Raw genomic sequence first — 9561 nt, forward strand, 5'->3', positions numbered from 1 at the left:
AGGTAACCCTCATACTTAATTGTTAAACTGAATATTTTCCCATTTAGATCAAGAGCAAAGCAAGGATGCACACACACCACTCCTATTCAATGTTGGCTGTCCCAAGCAGTGAAATAGGCAAGAAAAAGAAATAAAAGGCAAAGATGTTAGAAAGGACATTATTTTGAAATAACACTAATAACAATGTTAAATTTAGTAAAAACATGTGCACATCCTGTACATTAAAGACCACAAATATTGCTGATAAAATTTGTGAATAAGTGGAGAAATATGTTAGGTTCATGAATTGGAAAGCCCAATACCATTAAGATATTATCCTTCTCAAATTGATTAATGGGTTTAAACAGAATCATATACAAATGCCTAGAGGCTACTTTTTGATAGAAAGTCACAAGCTGATTCTAAAATTTACATTAAAATGCAAAATACCTATAGGAGTCCAAATAATTTTAAAGAGAACAATAAAGGTGGAAGACTAACTCTACCTGATTTTAAGATATACTATAATACTTTACTAATAAATTAAATCCAAATTGGAAAGAAAGAAGTAAAATTATCTCTGTCCACAGTTGGTATGATCTTATATGTAGAAAACCCTAAAGATCCTACACATACACACAGACTTTAGAACTAATAAATGAATTCAGCAAAGTTGCAGTTGCATTTATGTATTCACACTCTTGTGTGTGTATGGCTCTACTATTTAGCATTCTTACCAGCAGTGACACACACAAAAACAGTTACATTTCTATACACTAACAATGAACAATCCAAAAACGAAACTAAGATAACAATTCCATTTACAGTAGCATCAAAAAGAATAAAATATTTAGGTGTTGAAAGTCTTATACAATGAAAATTACAAAACATTGCTGAAAGGAATTTAAAAGGAAAAAATAGAAGAAGACATAAATAAATGGAAAGACATCCATGTTCATGTATTAGAAAACTTAATATTGTTAAGATTACAACACTACCTAAAATGATCTACCAATTCATTGCAATCCCTATCAAAAGCCCAGCAACATTTCTTTTGTTCTGTTTTGTTTCATTTTTTGGAGTTTTCTTGGGGGGTTGTTGCAGAAATATAAAAGTTTATACTAAGATCTATATGGAATCTCAGGGCATTCTGAACAACCAAAACAACCTTGAAAATATTAACAAAGTTGAAAGACTCACACTTCCTGATTTTAAAACTTCCTATGAAGCTACAGTAAAATAGTGTGGTACTGGCATAAGGATCGACATAAAGTTCAATGGAATTGGATGTAAAGTCTCACATATATATGGTCAAATGATTTTCAGTAATAGTACCAAGCTCATTCAGTGGAGGGAAGAACAATCTTTTCAACAAATGGTGCTGGGAAAACTGTATTTAAATATGCAAAAAATGAAGTTGAACCCTTATGATATATCACATACAAAAATTAATTCAAAATGGATTAAAGACCTAAATGTAAAAGCAAAAAACATAACATTCTTAGAATAAAACATAGGGGGAAAGCTTCATTACATTAGGTTTAGCAATGATTTATTAGACATGACATCAAAAGCACAGGCAACAAGAAAATGTTGAAGTTTATCAAAATTTAAAATCTTCATGCATCAAAGAGTACTATCAAGAGAATGAAAGAACAACCCACAGAATAAGAGAAAATGTTTGCAAATCATATATCTGATAAGGAATCAACAGAATATTCAAAGAAGACCTAAAACTCTGCAAAAAACAAACAAACTAAAAAACCCAGTTTTAAAATGGGCACAGGAATTGAAGAAATATTTCCCCAAAAGCCAGTAAGTATATAAAATGATGCATAACATCACTGGTCATTGGGGAAATGCAAATAAAAATCATGATGAAATGCCACTTCACCCCATTAGTATGGCTATTATTTTTTAAAAATTGGAAATACCAAATGTTGGTGAAGACATGGAGAAATTGGAACTTTTACATATTGTTGGTGAGAATGTAAATAGTGCAGCTGCTGTGGAAAACATTTCATGGTGCCTGAAAAAGTTAAACATAGAATTTTCAGATGACCCAGCAATTCTACTACCAAGTGTATGACCAAAAGAATAGAAAGCAGGAATCCAAACAGATACCTCTACCATGTTCACAGCAGAATATTGCACAATAGTCAAGTGTATAAACAACCCTACCCATCAACAGATGAATGGTAACAAAATATGGTATATAAATGCAATGAAATATTATTCAGTCATAAAAAGGAAAGAAATTCTGCTACATGTTATATATAAATGGATCTCAAAAATAATATGCTAAGTGAACACAGACACAGGAAGATAAATATTGTGTGATTCCCTTTATATGAAGTATCTAGAATGGGCTAATCATAGAAACAGAAAGTAGATCTGTGGTTATTAGGAGCTGGAGGGAGTGGCGAATGGGAAATGGTTGTACCCATTAAGTACAGAGTTTCTGTTTGGGTCCTCAAAATGAATAATGGTAATAGTAGCACAACATTGTGAAAGTACTAATTCTATTATATTGTACTTATAAAAAAAGGTTTAAATGGTAAATTTTGTTATATATATTTTACAATAAAGAGACAAATTTTAAAATTCACTAATCAAAAAAGTGAGGTCTTGCTTTAAGGACAGATATACAAATCAATGGAATAGAATGGGCTTTCTATGAAATAATTCTATGCAATTATGACCAATTGATTTTCAACATACATAAGATAATTGAAAGGAGTAAATTTCTTATTTTTAACAAAGGATATTGAACCAACAAGATATCCATATGGAAAAAAGTGAATTTTAACCTTATCTTAAACCATACATACAAAAAAAATACTAACTTAAATATATATATTAAGGAAATATAAGCAAGTCATTTGATAAGGAACTTACCACTAAATACAAATGACCCAATTTAAAAATGAGTATAAAGATTATATATATTTATCTAAAGAACATAGAACTTATCTAGTGGTTAATAAGCATATGAAAAGGTGCTCAATATCATTAGCAAATCAAATCCACAAGGAGATACCATTTCATGTTCGCTAGCATGGCTATAATAGAAAGGACTGTAAGTGCTGACAAAGATGTGGAGAAATTGAAATCCTCATTCACTGCTGGTAAGAATGTTAAATAGTAGAGCCACTTTATTGAAAACAGTTTGGCAGTTTCTCAAATTGTTAAACATAGATTTACCATATGGCCCAACAGTTATACTCTTTTAAGGGTACACTAAAAACTTGTACACTAATGTTCATAGTAGCATTATGCATAATAGCCAAAAGGCAGATACAACTCAAATGTCCATTAAGTAATGAATTAATAATGGTATATCCATAAAATAAGCAGAAGTTTTAACTTCTCATGAAGGCCATTTTATCAATTTTTTTCTGCTATGTTTATCTGGGTGCTGTCTGCAAAAACTTTGCCTGATTCATGATCATGCAGATATACTTTTATTTTTTCTTCTGATAACTTTAGCTCTTATATTTAAATCTGTTAACCAGTCTATCAGTTGTTGACAGATCGGTTTGAAAGTCTCCAACTATAATTGTGGATTAATTTATCTTTTCAATTCTATCATTTTTTACTTTACTTGTTTTGCAGATCTGTTGTTTGGTGCATATATGTTTAGGAATGCTATGTCTTCTTGGTGAGTTGATCATTGTATAATGTATTTCTCTGTTTATGGTCATTTTCTTTGCTTTGAAGTATATTTATTATGATATTAAGAAATCTGATATCAGAAACCTGGACTTCTACTCCAGGTTTCTGATTTGGACTCCTCTGACAGGCAGGGTGGGATCCATTTATCACTGCTGAGCAAGGATGGGAGTTCTGGCTCCCAACTAGTGCTTCAACTAATACCTCCCTGCTTGGGAAGATAGGAGTATCTCATTACGGATACCCGTATGACCTGCACTGATACTGCCAGGAAGGAAGGATGTAGGCTCATTACTGCTGGGCAGTGGTGAAAGTACTGAATCCCTACAAGGCCTCCTCTAACACTATCTCCATTATTGTTTTTTAAAATGTAATGTATTTAAATGTAAGTTTATATAATTTAATTTTAAAGTGTCTATTTTAACAACTGGATCACAAAATTCTTGAAAATTTAACAATCAGCTCTCACGAACCAGTGGGTGCTGGCTCCAGCACAACTCTGTTAAAATGCAATGACCTTTGATCTATCAACTCTACTACTAGGATTCTACTCTAAGAAATTCTAAATTTCTCTCAAATTCATCTGTACAACTGCTTACTTGACATCTCTAATTGTGTGTCTAATAGGCATGTCAAATTTCTTATGTCCAAAATAAACCCTTAAATTTTATTCCATAAAACTTGTTTCCCTTCCTGTGTTTCCTTTCTCAGTAAATGGCACACAATCACCAGAATGCTCAGGTTAGTCAGCCTTGATTCTTTTCTTCCTTTTGGATCATCTAAATTATTAGCAAATCCTACTGACTGCATCACCAAAATATATTATGAATCCGATGACTTCTTACATTCTTCATCACTGAGCCTCGTTGGTTCTAATTAGTTGGTATGCCAATCTGTGAAGTAATTACTGTGGCTTTGTCTGGCCAGTACTGAGTTACATCCATCTCTAGGGAATCTGAGTCAATCCTATCCAAAGCACCTGGATGAATTGATTCTGGGAAAAATACAATTTTGGCTATAATGTTGCAGCATAATCTTTAAGTGCTTATGCTATAAACATCAAATAACTCTATACATATATAGGAGACTAAGTAGGAAAGTAGGAAAGAAAAACAAACACAGCATTTAGTGCTTATAATGCTTTATAAAATATTTTCATATGTAGCATGTTTTCAAATGTGAGTTAATTTATGTGACCTAAACAAACCTTTAATTTTTTAAACAAATTATTTAAAAAAAAACATTTTTTAATTATCTAAAGCCAATTTTTTCAGCTTGTTCTTTTAAAAAGACAATGCTGCCCTAGCTGGTGACTCAGTGGAATGAGCACTGGCCTGCAAACCAAAGGGTTGCTGGTTCGATTCCCAGTGTATGGCACATACCTGGGTTTCAGGTCAGGTCCTCAGTAGGGGGCGTGCAAGATGCAACCACACACTGATGTTTCTCTCCCTCTCTTTCTCCCTCTGTTCCCCTCTCTAAAAATAAATAAATAAAACCTTTAAAAATAAAAGGACAATGCTTAATCTTTTTTTCACATAGAATGGAATAGTGTAATACTGTATACAAATTCATGGTAAACTCCTCTAAGGGGTAAAAATCTTTTTCCTAAGGATCTTTAATTCACTGCTCACACACTTAAAACATATAAGAAAACCTGTTTTACACCTTTGTGCTAGTATCCTTTTAAACCACTGTTTAGTTTACTGCTGATTTCTCTAATTTCTTCATTTGTCCCATGAGAGAATAGTTTTCTTCATTTGAAATATATAACTGCCAAATAAGACATAGGTCTAAACTGGAAATACTCAGTCTCATAAAAGTTACCCAGACTTTTTAACTGCAGTAACTACTTTATATAAAAAATTTTAGAAGAATTATAACTCTTTAAAAGAGATAGTTTCTCTCCATTTAAACACATAAGATTATTACTGTTCAAGAAAGTAATGTCTGTTAGATGCAATTTATATATTCAATATACATTTGAATGCCACTACATATGAGAACTGTGACAGGAGCTGAAACAGTCAAGAAGACAAACTTGGTTTTTGCTACTTGGAATCATAGTTTTGGCATATTTATATAGATTTTTTTGTACTGTCTACATATTACTTAGATTTTTAAATATATACAGGGTTTGGCAGAAGTAAGGCCTGCTTGAGTATGGTTGGTAGGGTAATAATATGGGTGCAATAATTTATAGTTTTATTTGAACATTTCACCTAAAATGTCATATGATGTGCTTGAGTGTGATATTGTTATATTACAGAACCACATGCTTATAATTTTGTAATAGAAGATTTTGTAATAAAAAAGGGGCATTATTTGTGCCAGATCCTGTATATTTTTTTCATCCAACCCCCCAATACCTCACTCCCACTCACTCCCTTGTCTCTCAGGTCTAAGAGTGCTAACGACTTTCGCTGTCTTTGATTCTTGAGATACTCTTCTTCCCTTAAACTTGCCCACATCTCTGTAAATAGTCTCTTATAAAACTCTTACTTTAAGTCTTTTTGTGCATGCCATGCATTGAGTGAAGGTTGATGTTAGAAATATTCAGATTTTGCTTAACTATTGACTTGTTTGGGTATATGATTTAAAGAGCTAGCTATCTATCTTCTGTAGTACCATTCCTGTTACCCCTTTCATTCTCAATCTCAACATTGTGTTTGTTTCCATAATAACTTGTATAAAATTTAACTTTTTATTTGCTTATTTACAATCTTCTCCAGTAGGCTATAAGTTACATAGGGCTGGGACCATGTTTATTTTTTTTACTATTATATTCCTTGTGACCAGCATATAAAAGATGCTTAATAAATATTTGCTCAGCCCCTTGTTTAACAAATATTTATTAAGTACCTATTATGTGGCAGGCTCTGATTAAGCTTCTGAGAACAGAAAAATAAACCAATCTCTTCTTTTATGAAACAAATAAATAATTGTGTTCCAAATATAGATCTAGGAGATATTAATAGCCCTTACATTAAGAAAGCATTCTATGGACAAGTATATTTGGGAATGTTACACAAAAGCTGAATTGATTTTTTTGTTGCATGTTTTATCAATTCCTTTACTAAGCAAATATGAATTTGCAAGGGAAGCTTGATATATATGCAGTGCTTTCTAAGCTCTTGTGTCACAGAACCCTTATTTATTTATTTTTATATTAAATGTATTGGGTGACATTGGTTAGTAAAATCATATAGGTTTCAGGTGTACAATTCTATAATACATCATCTGTATATTGTATTGTGTTCACCACCCAAAGTGAAGTTTTCTTTTATCACCACTTATCCCCCCTTTATTCTCTTCTCCCTCCCCCACCCCTTTCCTTCTGGCAGTCACCGTACCATTCAGAACCCACTTTTCAAAGAGCAGTCAAAGATGATGATTCCAAAATAGATCATATTTTAGGAGGAAGGCATGGTTGTTGTTTTGGATTTTTTAAGTAGGTCAGGAAAAATTTGACTATAGATACAATTTCCCTATCTAATCCTTATTTATCTCCTATTTATTATATTTTAATCAATTAATTTAAACATATAACACAAAATGAGCATTATGATTTAAGAGCAGGTTATGCCTCTTTTATTTTTATTATTTATTTTTTTCTTTATTTTCATTGTTACACTATCACAGATGTTCTCGTTTCCCTGCTTTGCTCATCTCCTCCCCAACCTCATACCCACTTCCATCTGGCCTTCACCACACTGTTGTCTGTGTCTATGGGTTATGCATATATGTGTCTATGGGTTATGCATATATGTTCTTTCATCCAATCCCCCTCCCCGCACCCCTCTGACAGCTGTCAGTTTGTTTCATGTGTCCATGCCTCTATTCTTATTTTGTTCTTCGCTTTATTTTGTTCATTAGGACCCACGTATAAGTGAGATCATATGGTATTTGTCTTTCACTAACTGGCTTATTTCACTTAGCATAATAATCTCCAGGTTCACCCATGCTGTTGCAAAAGGTAAGAGTTCCTTCTTTTTTATGGCTGCATACTATTCCATTGTGTAAATATACTGATGGACACTTGGGCTATTTCCTGCTTTAGAAGATATAACACAAATGTTAAGTTTTGCAGCTGATGCATGAGGTGATGTATAATTAATAATAGATCTTCAATAGAATAGTTTGTTCCTCAAAGGGTACAACATTGAAAAAACTGACATGATTTTAAATTCACCCATGTTTAATTCAGGTCTAAACTAGCATGGCCTTAATCCACTTTACTGATTCACCAGGAAAGCCTACTGTACAAACCATATATCTTTTCATTTCCATGTATTAAGTGTTCTTTTACTCCCAGAAGAAGTCCTAGTTCCACTTCTTAATCTGTGTGTCTTTAAAAAAATTTGTCATCTCTGAGCCTCAATTTCCTCCACTATGAACTGAGATAATAATAGCTATCTCAAAGGCTTAAAGAAGATCATATATATACGAATCTTTTCATGAGTAGAAGGTTTCAGACAAGGCAGGGGAACAGGCTGGAATGATGGGTGTGATAACGGATTAGAGTTGGAGACATCAATAAGCATACATGTTTAATTAATATAGGTACAGGTGGCTAAATATAGAAATGTGTACAAAGATGTGTACATACAAGAGTTGGGTTAGTATATGCACACATATTTCCTTGTTCTGTCAGCTGAGAGGTCTTAGGAGAAATGACACCTTAAACATAATGAGTACACTCAAAACCTAGATCTTGTATTCTAATACCATTTTCCACAAAAAGGAACCAGGGCTCCTTGGAGAGATGAATGATTCTAGGGCTGAGGTAAAAAATATACAAGATAAGCCTGAATTATCCTGTGGTATCAGAAAGCAAGAAATTGTTACACACACACACACATTGGGGGGATATAAGCCCCCCATAAGAGGGGCATAGAAGCCAACTGAAAGAACTCCCAATAGCCAAAGCTAGAACATTTTGACCAGCAAAATAAAGTAGCATCAGGTTATAACCCAGAGTATAAAATAAGTAACCATGAGTCCATAATAATGTAAATAAATAACTGAATAAATTGATTAATGGAGGAAAATAGGCAAATCTTAATGCAGAAGAATTCCAAATAAATTATGAAGATATTCCAACCTAAAAAAAAGGAAGCATAAGTTCCCACTTCTTAAATGTGGACTGCACATAGTGAATTTCTTCCAAAGAGTACTATATAGAAAAAGGGGGAAAAAAGAATAAATTTACAATGAAGAAACTTTATTAATACTAGTCAAATGACCAAGGTCAACATCAGTAGTCTTGTCATGTTGGCAGTATGTAACCTTGATATGATATAATGAAAATGGAACTTAATATTTACATCCAAAAAACCCCCAAACTCATACCATTACACACTTGTTAGAATGGCCAAAATCTAGAACACTGACAATACCAGATTTGGGCAAGGATGTGGATCAATAAGGACTTATTCATTGCTGGTAGAAATGCAAAATAGTACAACTACCTTAGAAGTATGGCAGTTCCTTACAAAACTAAACATACTCTTACTATTTTAATTCCACAATTGTATTCCTTGGTATTTACCTGAAGGAGCTGAAAAGTTATGTCTACTCAAAAACCTGCAAATGGATGTTTATAGCACCTTTATTCATAGTTGCTGAATCTTGGGAGCAACAAAGATATCCTTCAGTAAGTGAATGAGTAAACAAACTGGTACATACACCCATACAAGGGAATATTATTCATCACTAAAAATATATGTGCTATCAAACCATGAAAAAACATGGAGGAAACTTAAACACATGCTACTAAATGAAAGAAGCCAATCTAAAAGGCTATATATTGTATTATTCCAACTATATGCATACATCATGTCTCTAGTTTTCTTGTTTTAAAAATGTGACTAAAAATAACACCTACAATAATTGTCAAAATGAAATGAAGCA

This window comes from Pteronotus mesoamericanus, unplaced genomic scaffold (assembly GCF_021234165.1).
Source record: "Pteronotus mesoamericanus isolate MK-2021 breed Mesoamerican mustached bat unplaced genomic scaffold, CSHL_Meso_final contig_105, whole genome shotgun sequence".
NCBI classification, from domain to species: Eukaryota; Metazoa; Chordata; class Mammalia; order Chiroptera; family Mormoopidae; genus Pteronotus; species Pteronotus mesoamericanus.